Here is a 15,817-nt window from a genome sequence, read left to right as displayed (position 1 = left end):
CCATTCTTCAACCGGGAGTGGTTGTAGCCGAAATCTCCTCTGAGTTACAGAGAGAGATTCTGGAAGCACAAGCACAAGCTCCCAGGAATAAACCCCCAGGTAAATTGTTTGTACCCGAACAATTCCGTCCCACTGTAAAATAATGCATATCCTGTAAAATACTCAGGACTAGTTACCAGATAAAAATATAGTGGTTTATTTGAATTCTTCCATCAAAGAAAGGTTATTACAGAAAAACAGGTGAATAAAAATAAGTGAAAGAGATATTGTCCATTGTTCATAGCAAAGCAGCATGTATTCTTCTTTCTCTCCGGGATCTCACATGGCAAATGGCGTCTGTCTCTCAGTTCGGCTTCTTCGTACTAAAGTAACATACCAGCTGTTGAGTTATGTCATCTTGCGTCTGTGTCTCATGATGGTGAGGGAAGAAGACAGCCCCCTCTACAGTTAGCCATGAATTATATACGTCTCTTGAAACACGTGATCTCGGTATATATGGAGTTTGACATTTACCTCAAGGCTAAACTTAAATATGTAGTGAGCTGACATTTCTACCATGAGCCAAGCTTAAAAATAGCCTATGTCATGTAAGCTAAAGCATTCTACAGAACTGGGTGTAATAAGAAATATTTAACGAATTATTAATATTTAACAATTCCCCCTTTTGAGGGAGACAGACATTAATTGGAACCCTCAAATATAACAAGATCTTTTTTTCTTCTTTTCTTCTTCTTTGACAAAATAATTTAATATCAATAATAATAATAATATCAGATTACCGTTATAAGTACTCAATAACATAATTGAATTCATGTTATGGTAAGCCGTGAACAATATTCATATAAAATATGTATAATTATACTTCCCTAAGTCTAAATTGAAGCATCTCAGGTCCAGTCATCATCATCTGATGTCATCTGGTCTTCATTTTGATGTCTTCTGTCTTCTTCTTGGTTCTTTTAAAAACACAGTTTTTCTCTAGCATATAGATGTTGTAGAAATCGTGTTGTGTATAAAATCAAAGTTCATAAATTCAAATGTTAATACGAAAACAAAGTCTAGCAGCTTTAATATCTGTGCAGTGTCACATTTTAAAAACCTGGGCTTACATTGTCTCGCCTTGGATATTCTGGAATCCTCCATCGGTACTGGTCTTTGAACAGGTGTGACGTCTTTGGTCAGCAAAGCAAGGGTTAAAATGACTCTTCCTTGCTAAACATAGCACCATAACCAGTCCTTGTCCTAATGCACAGGACATATGTCAGGGTTGTAGCTTCCTGACAATTACCTTATTGTTCACCAGCTTTACATCGAAGCTTTTCAGGTGATTGAAAACCTCTGGAACTTGATAAGAACGTGATAACACAGTTCACATCAGCATCATAGGATCATCGTCCTCTGGTTGTCAGGTTAGACACTTTAATTGTGACTGTCAGTGGTGGATACTGCACTTGTAATTAACACAGTCTTACTGAGAAGTCATAGCTTTGTTACCTTCTTGGACTTCTGGATCGCGACATTCTTCTTCTTGCAACTGATAAGAATCAATTTTAATATGAAAAGTCTTTATTAACGTAATTTCAGTATCTTGCTTGAAGTCTTCATTCTCTATTCTATACCAAATCTGGTCATTTCCCTATCCTATAATATCACAGCGTACCATAGCAATCAGTAATATCCATATAATTATTATCAGAATTTGTACTGTATATGGATTTCAATATTTGAAATAATAAACCAATAATAAGTGATAATACATTATTATCCATTTTTTCATGTGATAGAACATTTTTATGTCATGGGTGTAATTACCTTTTTCAACCCATAGGTGTCACTGTGTTTTATGTAACCAGTGTTTTCATCTTTATTAATAAGGAATATATTTATTATACTAATAATATGTAGGAATGTATAGCCATGAACCAAAATAAGAATATATGAGTGAGCGAATGAATAAAAGAATTGTTGCATATAACTCAGAAGTGAAACATTTTCCTTAGTAATAGAACCATATAATTGCTATATTTAATGAAGCAATATTCTCAGTAGATATTACTTTACTAAATATTGGTGAAAGAATTAAAAATAATGAAAAATAAGAATAAAAATAAAAATAAGAATAAGGCCTTTATGTTGATGCAGAGTAGTTATGTCTTCAGTAACATATACCCTTAATATTTCCATGATCTGGATTATTTCATAATTGTCATAAACTTGTGTTATCAAAATATTCAAATTATGCAACTTTGCATATAATTCCTCTTAGTGTAAAGAAATGACTCTTTATAATACTTGTTATTATACCCAATACTTATACCATTGTACCTTATTAATATTTTTTCCTATTAAAATGTGTGAAGAAGAGGTATTAATCAAATGTGATGATGTAGTCAGGATCAAAAACATATTTTCCCCCTTAATACCAAAAAAAATATTGTTCTATGAAATAATTCATTTATCAAAACCAAAATTAAAAATAATTAATGTATAAATTATGTGAATTTATACTTGCTTATACCATTTATTTGTCTGAAGATGTGTAACCATTAAAATTAATTTGAATATCATAAAATTATCCTTTGGAAAAATTAATTTGCATAAACCATTTTGATGTGCGATTGCACTTTGCACTTATCCACTATTAACTAAATCAAGAAATAATAATTACTATAGAAATATATGTTGTATAGATAATATTTCATTATGTATCTTAATATTCTAATAATTTCCTAAAGATAAAAGCTTTGGGGTTTTTTTTTCTTTCTCTCATGCATTCAGGATCCTGAGGCCTCACAAACATATCACATTACTCGCTCAGCAGCTGCTCATACACTCAGTCACTGTCACTCAGACTGTGTCACATATTAACTTTAAACCAAATACCTCACATATGAAGGTGTGATGAATTCCATTGGTTTGCAAAAGTTGAGACCCCCTTAAAAATTCTTTCCCTAAGGAACAGGGACATAGTATACTGGTCTGGTATACTTATTATTAGAACAAGGTACAAATTCCACATGCTGTGGTAGTTGTGACGAACAGCCCACCGCCGTTCGTCCACTTACGGGCGACACTAACGGGAGTCCCGCTGCCACCAAAACGCGACGGACAGCGGACCCTGTGTCACCACTATGTCACAGTCCCACCACTGACACGGGTGTATCAGCGGACGGAGGGGCGTGACACAATGCCGGCACACGGCTATCACAGGCGCAGTGGGGCTTATCTTAGTTATCCCAACACTGGCACCATGTGACCAAAAATATCCAGCAAGCTAATCTCGCTCTACAATTTGCCGCAGGGGGAGTTTAATTTGGATGCCCCACCACTGCTATCAATCTTCCAAGTACTGCGGGGATTTATGTATATCCCACTTTCTCAGTTCCACTTTGGAACTCGCAGCTCTCCGGCGCCCCCCTTACCCTCAGGTCAGTCAGGGAACTGCACCTAGGATAATTAGTCGCCGGACGGGCTGCCTGTTGTGAACCGGCAATTAGGCTTCTGCAGTAAGGGAATTATCAATGCTGTGGCTGAAGCCCCTTACTCAGCAATATAAGACCCTTCTAGACTGCCAGCAAGCCGTAATAGCCGTACACAACGCGCTGCCACCAGTCACGGTTACTTAATTCACAGTGTTAAATTAAGAGGGTCCGTGGCAAACCCCTTGAATTAGTAGCGATTATCTATCAAAGGCGTATAGTTCGATTCTTAGAGCATGGAGACAGATCTAAATAATTTCATTTATTTTCCGAAAGAGGACAGTGATTACAGATAAAAGTTGCTATAAAATTGAGACATAAAATATGTACAGTACAGGTATAAAATAAAAGTGGAGAAAACAAAGAGATTACACTCACAGTTCCATATTGTTCCTTAGGCAGACCATGCGGCTAAGGTGGGTGGAGGCGGAGCTGCACTTCTCCGCTCATCTGGATCTTTCTAGCACGACGACTTGAGCTGTTCTGAGCTGGTTTGCCCAGGAAATGCCTTATAGACTTTCCTATGTGACATCACAGAGAGGTGCATTCTGGGTTGATCCCACCTCTCTTATCCAAGTTATGTTTTGGCTACAAAACTTAGATTAGCTATAACTTTATGGGAGAAGCTGGTATGGACTCATCAGTGGTATCATGTTTCCCAGCGTAATGAGCCCATCAAGAAAACATCTATGCGATATGACCGTCCATTTGGGCGCAAATCCTATCTCATGTTCTGGACAGGGTAGAACTTCGAAACATACGCGGTCTCGAAGCTGGGACCGCTCAGGTTACAAAAATATGATTTTCATATCTCTAGGGTATTTGGTTCTTATGGTATAGTCTCTCATAGTTTTATTCGTTTCAAACAAAGAAGTTTTTCCCGCTCTGAAGAGGAGAGAAGGCAAATGGTGTGAGGAAGATGGTCTAGCTAATTAACATTCCTGCTCTTCCAGAGGAAGAGTGGCAGGGTTGATAAAACCTGGGGGGAAGGAATTCCTACTACTGAGAGTTTACAATGTCCTAGGATGGAGGATTTGTTAGCACATTGCAACAGAAAACATATCTTGCAGACATGGTACATCACACCTCCCCCCTTAAGAGGGCGCTAAGGAGGCATTACCTCTCGGTAATCGGCCATGCGCACCTCAGCGGGTTCGCCCCGGCGGGACAACCCATCGGCATTGCCGTTTTCACTGCCCTTCCTGTGTTTTACAGTAAAATCGTACTGTTGAAGGGCAAGGCTCCAGCGGAGCAATCTTCCATTGGTTCCCGACACGGTGTGCAACCAGCTCAGTGGGTTGTGGTCGGTTACCACCGTGAAGGCGCGCCCATACAGGTAGGGCTGCAAACGCTGCAGTGCCCACACCATGGCCAGACACTCCTTCTCGATGGTCGAGTATGCCACTTCCCTCGGCAAAAGTTTCCGGCTCAGGTACAACACGGGGTGCTCTTGGTCCCCCGAGTCGACCTGGCTAAGCACAGCACCGAGGCCAAACTCGCTGGCGTCGGTCTGTACCAGAAACGGGCGACTGCTGTCGACTGCTCTCAACACTGGAGAGTTGCACAGGGCTGCTTTCAAAGCTTGGAAAGCCGCCTCACAGTCATCTGTCCAGTTGACTGTTTGGGGTAGCCTCTGCTTGGTGAGGTCAGTCAAGGGTTTGGCAAGGGCGCTATAGTCCTGTACGAACCGCCTATAGTACCCTGCAGTGCCCAAGAAGGACTTCACCTGTTTCTTGGTCCTGGGGGTGGGCCAGGACACGATTGCGTCCACTTTTTCTGGCTCCGGACTCATGGAACCCCCGCCTACCCGGTGCCCCAGGTAGTGGACCTCGCGCATGCCTATCTGGCACTTCCCCGGCTTGATGGTCAGGCCTGCCTGGTGAAGACGCTTGAGCACCTCCTGGAGGTGCTGAAGGTGTTCCTCCCAGGTGGAACTGAAGACGGCAATATCGTCTAAGTACGCCACTGCGTACTCCTCCAGTCCCCGAAGCAGGTGGTTGACCATCCGCTGGAAAGTGGCAGGGGCATTCTTCATGCCGAAGGGCATGACCGTGGACTCGTACAGTCCAAAGGGGGTGATAAAGGCGGATTTCTCCTGCGCCTCAGGGCTCAGGGGAATCTGCCAGTATCCCCGACTCAAATCCATGATGGATATGTAGTTGGCGTTTGTCAACCGCTCGAGCAGATCCTCGATGCGCGGCATCGGGTGGGCATCAGAGGTTGTGATGGCGTTGAGCCCCCTGTAGTCCACGCAGAACCGGGTGGTTCGATCCTTTTTAGGCACGAGGACTACAGGTGAAGCCCACGCACCTTTTGACCGTCGAATCACTCCCAGCCTTAACATCTCATCGACCTCTTGGCGCATGACTTGTTGCACCGTTTCAGAGATCCGATAAGGTGTTCGCCGTAATGGGGCATGATTCCCGGTGTCCACCTCATGAACCGCTAACTCCGTCCTCCCAGGACGGTTGGTGAACACGGGCCGGAAGAGTTCCAGGGTGGCCATCAACTGCAACCGCTGGGACACGGTGAGCGAACCACTTATCTCCATGTCCTCAATGGACCCATTGGCCTTGGCCTGGGCCAGCATGTCCAGGAGGGAATCTTCCTCCCCATCCTTTGGCAGATTGCAGACCGGTAGGATGCAAGCTTCACGTTCGTAGTGCGCCTTCAGCATGTTGACGTGAAAGGCCTTGCGCCTACCCCGAGCATGGTCAAGCGTGACCACGTAGGTGACCGGGTTGAGCTGTTGGTGGACGACGTACGGGCCTTCCCAGGCTGCCTGAAGCTTATCCGTTGGTACCGGGACCAACACCCACACCTTTTGACCCACCTGGTAGGTCCGCTCCCGGGCGTTCTGGTCGTACCAGCGCTTCTGGTCAGCCTGAGCCTGCGTCATGTTGTCATGCACCAACTGCGTCAAGGTCTGCATCTTGTCACGGAAGCGCATGACATAATCCACGATGGACACTTCTGTGGGGTTTGGCTCATCTTCCCAGGATTCTCTTATCAACCCAAGGGGTCCCCGGACTCGCCTGCCATACAGGAGCTCGAAGGGGGAGAACCCGGTCGAAGCCTGCGGAACTTCTCTGTAAGCGAACAGCAGGTGTGGGAGGTACCGCTCCCAGTCGCGCCCTTGGGTCTCAACCAGTATGCGGAGCATCTGTTTGAGGGTACCGTTGAAACGTTCACACAAACCGTTAGTCTGTGGGTGATACGGACTCGATACCAGCTGCGTCACCTGCATTTTCTCACAGAGAGCCTCCATTAGGCGAGACATGAATTGGGGCCCTTGATCGGTAAGCATCTCCCTGGGAAATCCTACTCTCGAAAAGATGGTCACCAGTGCGTCAGCCACCTTATCTGCCCTGGTTGAAGACAGAGCTACTGCCTCTGGGTACCGGGTAGCGTAGTCTACCACGGTGAGAATGTATCGCTTTCCGGAGCTGCTGGGGACGGACAGCGGTCCTACAATGTCCACCGCGATTCTCTGGAAAGGCTCCTCTATCACCGGCAAAGGAATAAGGGGAGCCTTAAGAGCAGGCCCCGCCTTACCCACTTTTTGACAGGTGGCGCAGGAGCGGCAGTAGTGTGTTACATCTGTCCCCATCTTGGGCCAATAGAAGTGTTGAGACAGCCGTGCCTTTGTTTTGCTGATCCCCAAGTGTCCAGCGAGTGGAATCTCATGGGCAATCCGCAACAACTCGGTTCTGAACTGATAGGGGACGACCAGCTGTCTTTCCCTCAACCACTCCTTTTTAGGATCTCCAGGTACTGTCTCCCGGTACAACCTTCCTCGTTCCCAGAACACCCTCTCCTTATCAGACTTGGAGGTGGGCGTCTCGGCGAGACCTCTCAATTTCTCCAGGCTGGCATCTGAGTGCAGAGCAGCCTGGAACTCCATGCTGGAGGCTGCCAGAAGTGACGTCAGGGTACCTCCTTTACTGGGACCCTCTGGAACCGGCTCTGGGTTCACCTCTGGTTCAGTCTCTCCTGTAGCAGCAGAGGGTCCAGAAGACAGTGCGTTACCTGCGATCTGGGCACTCTGACTGCGTGTGACAGCTGCTATGTATGCTGTCTCCCTGGGGATTTCTACAGACCCACCAGCCGGTGCTGCCCTGGGCTCTCCCTCCCCATCCACCCCCAACACTTTAGGAGCAGTGCTACTTATGGGCCAGTTACCTTCCTCGGTGGCACTGGTCAGCTGCATGGCATTACCTTCCTCATGGTCCCCATGCACCTCCCCATTTCCTTGAGCACCGTTGCTTACTCCTGCCAGGGGTTCCTCAGCCGTCTCACTCCGCAGAGTGACGGGGCTGAGCACTTCGGTACCTGTGGACACATCTACCGCTTCAAAGAAAGGGTTAACGGGTTCAGTCGGCACAGATACATCAACATCATCATCATCCTTCCTAGGAGAAGAATGGTTATCAGTTTGCTTTGGTACATTCACATCAGCATCAGCATCGTACCTGGGGAAAGAATGGTTGTTAGTTGCATCATTACTCATCAAGGCATTAGCAGGTAACACATTCAGTTTCCCATCATCAACATCATCAGGGTTAACGTTACCCTTATTATCAGTTTGGGGAAGGGTGTCAGGGACATAGTATGCAACCATCCTCCCCAAGTCAGTCCCCAATAAAACATCAGTGGGCAAATTTTCAGACACTCCCACCTCCCTCAACCCGCTCCCGGCACCCCAGTCAAGAAAAACTCGTGCCACTGGCAAGGGACAATGGGTGCCTCCAATCCCGGTGACAGTCAGGGTTTTCCCCTCAACAAACTCTTCAGGGGCCGCCAGTCCAGGACGGATGAGGGTTCGTTCAGCCCCGGTGTCCTTGAGGCCTGTAGCAAGACGGGCCCCCACCTGAACAGGTTGAACGTTGTCGTCAGCCCTCCCAACCACACCTCCCACCAAAAGAACAGAGGCGTTGGGCCCGGGGGCCTTGGCTGGGGGGTTCTTCGGCCTATTCGGACAGGTGTAAAAGAAGTGACCAGGCCGCTGGCAGTGGTGACACAGGCGACTGTCAGTAGCCGGCCTGTTGTTGGCAACAGGGACAGGGCCTCCGGAGGGACGGCTAGCTGGGGCATTGGGGTTGGTTGCTGGCTTACCCCCTTTCCAGCTGGTGGCGACTGGCGTCCGCGTCTCGGGCTTCCGGTTGGCCTCGTGGTTGTCGGCGATCTGCGCCGCTTTGTCCGCGTTCGTTGGTTCGCGGTCCAGGATGAACTGTCGGACCTCAGCTGGGCAGAGATGCAGGAACTGGTCTTTGATCATCAGGTCCCGTAGCTGCTCAAAGGTTTCAACGGACAGTCCATGGATCCACTGGTCAAAGTGGGTCCTGAGTCCTTGCACCACATCACTGTAGCTATCGTGTGGGCCACGTTGGAGGTGTCGGAACTTCTTTCGGTATACCTCAGGTGTCAGCCGGTATTTGGCGATCAGCGCCTGCTTTATGGCGTCATAGTCATCATCGGCTTCTGGCGGAAGAGAAGCAAATGCCTCCAGGGCTTTGCCTTTTAGCCCTGGGGTCAAGTACCTTGCCCATTGGTCTCTAGGCAGCTGGTACTGTCTGCAGGCTTTCTCAAAGGCTCGCAGAAATGTGTCCAAGTCCCCGTCCTTTTCCATCACGGGAAAATGCTCTGGCCGGGGTTTAGGAGTCTGGACGCTGCTGGGCTCACGGCTTCGGGCTGTGAGGGCATTCCCACCCCGCTGGAGTACCTCCAGTTCATGGGCCCTCTGCGCCTGGCGCTCGGCTCTCTCAGCCTCAGCTTGGCGCTCAGCTCTCTCCGCCTGGCGCTCGGCTCGCTGCTCTGCTCTCTCTCGAGCTTGCTGGATCAGCCTCACCCGCCCATCACTGTCTTCGGTGGGGAGTTCGTCCAAGGCCATTTGCAGATAGGGGTCCACCCCGTTCTGGTTGAATGTGGGGCCAGCGCTCAGGAGTGGAGCCTCTGCTGCAGCCCCATTGCAACTTGGGCCAACTTCTACGCTCGCTGGATTCTGGTCGTTGTCCAGCTGCACTAGAGCCGCGATCATTTGAGCTCTGTTTTTGTTCGTGGCGTCAAGGCCTTGGTACGTGCATAACGCAGCAAGAACTTCCTTTGTCTGCCGGGTGTACCAAGGTTCTCCTTTTGCCGCCATGGTTGCCAAATAAAAGATAGAAAAAGAAAAACGAAGAAACGGGAGGGGGATACTTGCAAGTACACACTAATGTCTCAGGACTAGTAACCACTGAGTCTGTTCTCCAAAACCTATGATGCAGGATTCCCGCAGGAACCGTGCAGGTTTTTAGTGAGAGGAATGATTGCTCAAACCAAATCACTAATGCTCTAGGATTATCCCACTGCTGCCACCAATATGTGACGAACAGCCCACCGCCGTTCGTCCACTTACGGGCGACACTAACGGGAGTCCCGCTGCCACCAAAACGCGACGGACAGCGGACCCTGTGTCACCACTGTCACAGTCCCACCACTGACACGGGTGTATCAGCGGACGGAGGGGCGTGACACAATGCCGGCACACGGCTATCACAGGCGCAGTGGGGCTTATCTTAGTTATCCCAACACTGGCACCATGTGACCAAAAATATCCAGCAAGCTAATCTCGCTCTACAATTTGCCGCAGGGGGAGTTTAATTTGGATGCCCCACCACTGCTATCAATCTTCCAAGTACTGCGGGGATTTATGTATATCCCACTTTCTCAGTTCCACTTTGGAACTCGCAGCTCTCCGGCGCCCCCCTTACCCTCAGGTCAGTCAGGGAACTGCACCTAGGATAATTAGTCGCCGGACGGGCTGCCTGTTGTGAACCGGCAATTAGGCTTCTGCAGTAAGGGAATTATCAATGCTGTGGCTGAAGCCCCTTACTCAGCAATATAAGACCCTTCTAGACTGCCAGCAAGCCGTAATAGCCGTACACAACGCGCTGCCACCAGTCACGGTTACTTAATTCACAGTGTTAAATTAAGAGGGTCCGTGGCAAACCCCTTGAATTAGTAGCGATTATCTATCAAAGGCGTATAGTTCGATTCTTAGAGCATGGAGACAGATCTAAATAATTTCATTTATTTTCCGAAAGAGGACAGTGATTACAGATAAAAGTTGCTATAAAATTGAGACATAAAATATGTACAGTACAGGTATAAAATAAAAGTGGAGAAAACAAAGAGATTACACTCACAGTTCCATATTGTTCCTTAGGCAGACCATGCGGCTAAGGTGGGTGGAGGCGGAGCTGCACTTCTCCGCTCATCTGGATCTTTCTAGCACGATGACTTGAGCTGTTCTGAGCTGGTTTGCCCAGGAAATGCCTTATAGACTTTCCTATGTGACATCACAGAGAGGTGCATTCTGGGTTGATCCCACCTCTCTTATCCAGGTTATGTTTTGGCTACAAAACTTAGATTAGCTATAACTTTATGGGAGAAGCTGGTATGGACTCATCAGTGGTATCATGTTTCCCAGCGTAATGAGCCCATCAAGAAAACATCAAACATCTATGCGATATGACCGTCCATTTGGGCGCAAATCCTATCTCATGTTCTGGACAGGGTAGAACTTCGAAACATACGCGGTCTCGAAGCTGGGACCGCTCAGGTTACAAAAATATGATTTTCATATCTCTAGGGTATTTGGTTCTTATGGTATAGTCTCTCATAGTTTTATTCGTTTCAAACAAAGAAGTTTTTCCCGCTCTGAAGAGGAGAGAAGGCAAATGGTGTGAGGAAGATGGTCTAGCTAATTAACATTCCTGCTCTTCCAGAGGAAGTGGCAGGGTTGATAAAACCTGGGGGGAAGGAATTCCTACTACTGAGAGTTTACAATGTCCTAGGATGGAGGATTTGTTAGCACATTGCAACAGAAAACATATCTTGCAGACATGGTACATCACAGTAGTCACTCGAACCATGCAGTGAAGGTTTAAAATGCAATTAGTTATTTCCTTTTAAGGGTTAGATATATAAAATCATGCAATTATTGCAACTTCCTGTGTAAATAAAGGCATAAATCCTTGGAAGAGAATTTTCTGATTAAGTCCTGCTTTGAAATGAAAATTCTAAGGAAACATAAAAGATAAGGTTAATATCATATAATTCTAAATATTATTACTGATGTAGATTTTAATTTTCATTAAAAAATACAGTTCTACTATTTCTACTTCTACAAACACTCTATATATACTGTATGACTATGTATATATCCACAAACCATAAAACTACAGGATTATACTCTATAAAATAATTACATATAACTCACTAATTGTATAACACTGTTACACAAAATATATTACTTTTTCTAGCCAATTCCTACACCCATACTTATTTCTCTGCAAAAAATATCCTGAAAGGTTCTTGCCATTTTAAAGCTGATAGATTCTTGGAGCAGAGTATTCAGTTTACAGGCCATGATGTCACTCACCACCTGTTTCTGTCTGTTAAATTCGGCCATCTTGGTTACAGAAAGAAAATCAGAACTCATCATTTTTCTTAATTCAATTTGTGTCTTTTCGGTGATCCTTTGCATCATTCCATATGGCTTATAACAAACATGTGATCTCCTTTGTACTTCATATATTTGGGGAAAACTCATTTTAGAAGGTTTTGCTAATACAGGCTTCTGATAAGATTTTACTCTGCCTGTCTTTCCAAAATTAGCACAATTTACTTTCCTTTCACGATTCTCGTGTTTTCTGGCAAAATCAAGGGATTGCGCACATTCAAACAATGAATCTTTTTGTGACGCAATAACACGAGATGCAGGATTTAGAAACCAAAATTTGCTTACAAAACTCCTTATGAGGGACGGTGTTTTGACATTCTCACTCAGCATTCTATACAAACGTTCATATATGGACATGAACGTAAAAATACATTCCTTCCGACCAATCCTTAATTTTTGAAGAATATCAATATCTGGATGATTTTCATTTGATGAACAAAAAATGAGAATTTTTAATCTGTCCTTATCAGTTAAATTCTCATGTGTCTCACCAGATAACTTTAAAGTCAATCTCCTAGCAAAGTTTACAGGGATCCACATTTTGAACAACTGATTCTTCTCCTCGTTAGATATATCAACACAACTTTCAAAAATCTCAGAGTTTCTACAAACATCTATTTTGTTGTCATAAGCAGGAATTATTTGGCATATCGTTAGCAAACTTTTCCTTCGGATTTGGGCCTGTGAGTCGTCTATTTTTAGTGGTACGTCTTTCCCTTGTACATCCTCTACGTCAGTTCTGAAGTCTCCTCCTACTTCTCCATCTTGTTCCACATCTGCAAGGTCACCTTCAATGGCTGCTACAGACACTTGATTACAGTCAATCTCCCTAACTTTACAGCCAATCTCGAGAACATCACAACAATCATTTTTAGATTTCTCTGACACAGATCTATGAAATATATCTACCATCTGTAGAATATTTTTTAATCTCTCTCTTTCTCTATTGAAAAACTTAGAATCTAACCTTTGATTCTCGAGTTCACACTCGGCATATAAACTTAACCATAAAACTTCTGAATTAGAATTGTCTACAGACTTAAATTTCAATTTACTCTGCTTAGCAAGACAATTAATGACATCCATTTTATCTTACCTTGAAATGTCTCAGCTTGTTCCTTTGATGGACAACTCTGGGTTCCTGTCTTGGTTTCAGCACGTTTGGCACTTGTAGTACTTCTCAATCTATCTGGCAATTCTTACTTCTAGGTTCTGTGTGATTCTTGTAAGTAGTGGAATTCCCGATAACTTGCACATATGATTTGACGTTAGCAAAGTCCAATCCCCCGTGTGGGCAAGTTGAGGGAAATCCGCAAAAAAGTACAAAAATTCAGATCTGGCTGGCTCTCCAATGTAAAATAATGCATATCCTGTAAAATACTCAGGACTAGTTACCAGATAAAAATATAGTGGTTTATTTGGATTCTTCCATCAAAGAAAGGTTATTACAGAAAAACAGGTGAATAAAAATAAGTGAAAGAGATATTGTCCATTGTTCATAGCAAAGCAGCATGTATTCTTCTTTCTCTCCGGGATCTCACATGGCAAATGGCGTCTGTCTCTCAGTTCGGCTTCTTCGTACTAAAGTAACATACCAGCTGTTGAGTTATGTCCTCTTGCGTCTGTGTCTCATGATGGTGAGGGAAGAAGACAGCCCCCTCTACAGTTAGCCATGAATTATATACGTCTCTTGAAACACGTGATCTCGGTATATATGGAGTTTGACATTTACCTCAAGGCTAAACTTAAATATGTAGTGAGCTGACATTTCTACCATGAGCCAAGCTTAAAAATAGCCTATGTCATGTAAGCTAAAGCATTCTACAGAACTGGGTGTAATAAGAAATATTTAACGAATTATTAATATTTAACACCCACACTCCTCCAAGAATTTCATGACTCTATGTTAAGTGCACACCCTGGTATTGCAGATACCCGGGGGGCAGTAGCTAGGGGTTTTTGGTGGCCCTCTATGGGTACTGATATAAAAAGGTTTGTGAATGCTTGTGGGGTGTGCGCGCGCTCTAAAAGCTCTCAGGTCCGGCCGGCCGGGGAATTGGTGCCTTTGCCAATTCCGGATAAACCATGGACACACCTGTCCATGGACTTTATCACTAACCTTCCACCTTCCAAGGGCAACTCAGTGGTATGGGTAGTGGTTGATAGATTTTCTAAGCAAGCCCACTTTGTGCTATTACCTGCGTTACCATCTGCTGAAACCTTGGCTCGTTTGTTTATACAGCACATTGTTCGACTGCATGGAGTGCCTGTGAACGTGGTGTCGGACAGGGGTGTGCAATTTGTGGCCAGGTTTTGGAGAGCGTTTTGTATGAAGTTGGGGGTCACGTTGTCATTCTCCTCTGCCTATCACCCGGAATCTAACGGACAAACGGAACGCACCAACCAGTCATTGGAGCAGATTCTGAGATGCCTGGCCTCCTCCAGACAGGAAGACTGGTGTGAGATATTGCCCATGGCAGAATTTGCATTCAACTGTCGGGTTAATCAGTCTACCGGAAAGCCTCCCTTTCTGGTCAATTATGGGTTTGTTCCGCAGTTTGGGGAATTTTCCCATATGGATTCGGATTACCCTGGTGCCGAGGGGATGGTACAACAATTAAAAACCCTCTGGAAGGAGGTACAGGGGAACATCTCCAAAGCCCAGAAGAAGTTCAAACATTTTGCAGAAAGGAGGAGGGGGGTGGTTCCTGCGTTGACAGTGGGAGAAAAAGTCTGGTTGTCCACTCGTAACATCAAACTTAAAATACCCTCTATGAAGTTGGGCCCCAAATTTATTGGCCCATACAAGATTGTAGAGGTGATCAACCCGGTGGCATACAGATTACAGTTGCCCACCTCCTTCAAAATCTCTAACGTCTTCCACAGGTCCCTATTAAAACCTGTGGGGACAGTTAGAGAAGATCCCTCATCCGTGGCTCCACCAGTGTTGGTAGAGGGTCAACTGGAGTACGAGGTAGGGCGCATCATTGATTCGCGGTGGGTGCGCCGGAGACTTCAGTACCTTATCCATTGGAAGGGATATTCCGTTGAGGATCGATCGTGGGTTCCGGCCAGTTCGGTGCACGCTGATCGACTGGTTCGGGCTTTTCATGCCAGGTACCCTGAGAAACCTGGGGGTCCGGTGGCCCCCCATTAAGAGGGGGGTACTGTCATGGTTAGGACATGGTTAATGTCCTGTTCTGACAGGGTTAACATTGCCGGCCTCTCTTTGGATCTGGGAGGGGTATTTATGCTCACTCCATACTGGCATTCTCTGTCAGTTATACTGCTATTCTGGTGTGTCTGACCCCTGGTGTGTGTGTACTCTGCATTGTTTGTTTGCTTCCCGTGTATGACCCGGCTTGTTCCTTCACTCTGTACTCCGTCTCTCATTTTTGGTACCATTGTCTTTTCTGGTTCTGACCTCCTGGCTTGGCTATCGTTACTCCGTTACAGTTTACCCCTATTGTACTGTCTAATACCTGTTCTGGTTTTCTGATCTATTGCTACGTCCTGACTATTCTTTCTGTCTAAGCCCTTTGGTACTGTCCTGCTATCTCGTGCTTTGACCCGGCTTGATCTGGTGTCTGTCTCTGTCTATGCTCCTTGGTAACATTGTCCTGTAGTTACCCTTCTAGGAGTTTCCCTGCAGCTCCTAGCTCTGTGGAGCTTAGGCCACGCCCCCAGCAGTCACGTGATTCAGGTCCTGGAGCATGCATTGTCACCACTGCTGCTCGCTCCGCAGGTATCTTTGTGCACAGTCTTTGTACTCAGGACACGCGCCCTGGCTCAGTGAGCAAGTGCAGTGCGGTGTTCCTGACAAAGACTTTGCCCA

Source organism: Dendrobates tinctorius, unplaced genomic scaffold (genome assembly GCF_039654945.1).
Source record: "Dendrobates tinctorius isolate UK_male_01 unplaced genomic scaffold, ASM3965494v1 ptg000296l, whole genome shotgun sequence".
NCBI lineage: Eukaryota > Metazoa > Chordata > Amphibia > Anura > Dendrobatidae > Dendrobates > Dendrobates tinctorius.
Note: the sequence above shows the minus strand (reverse complement) of the source record.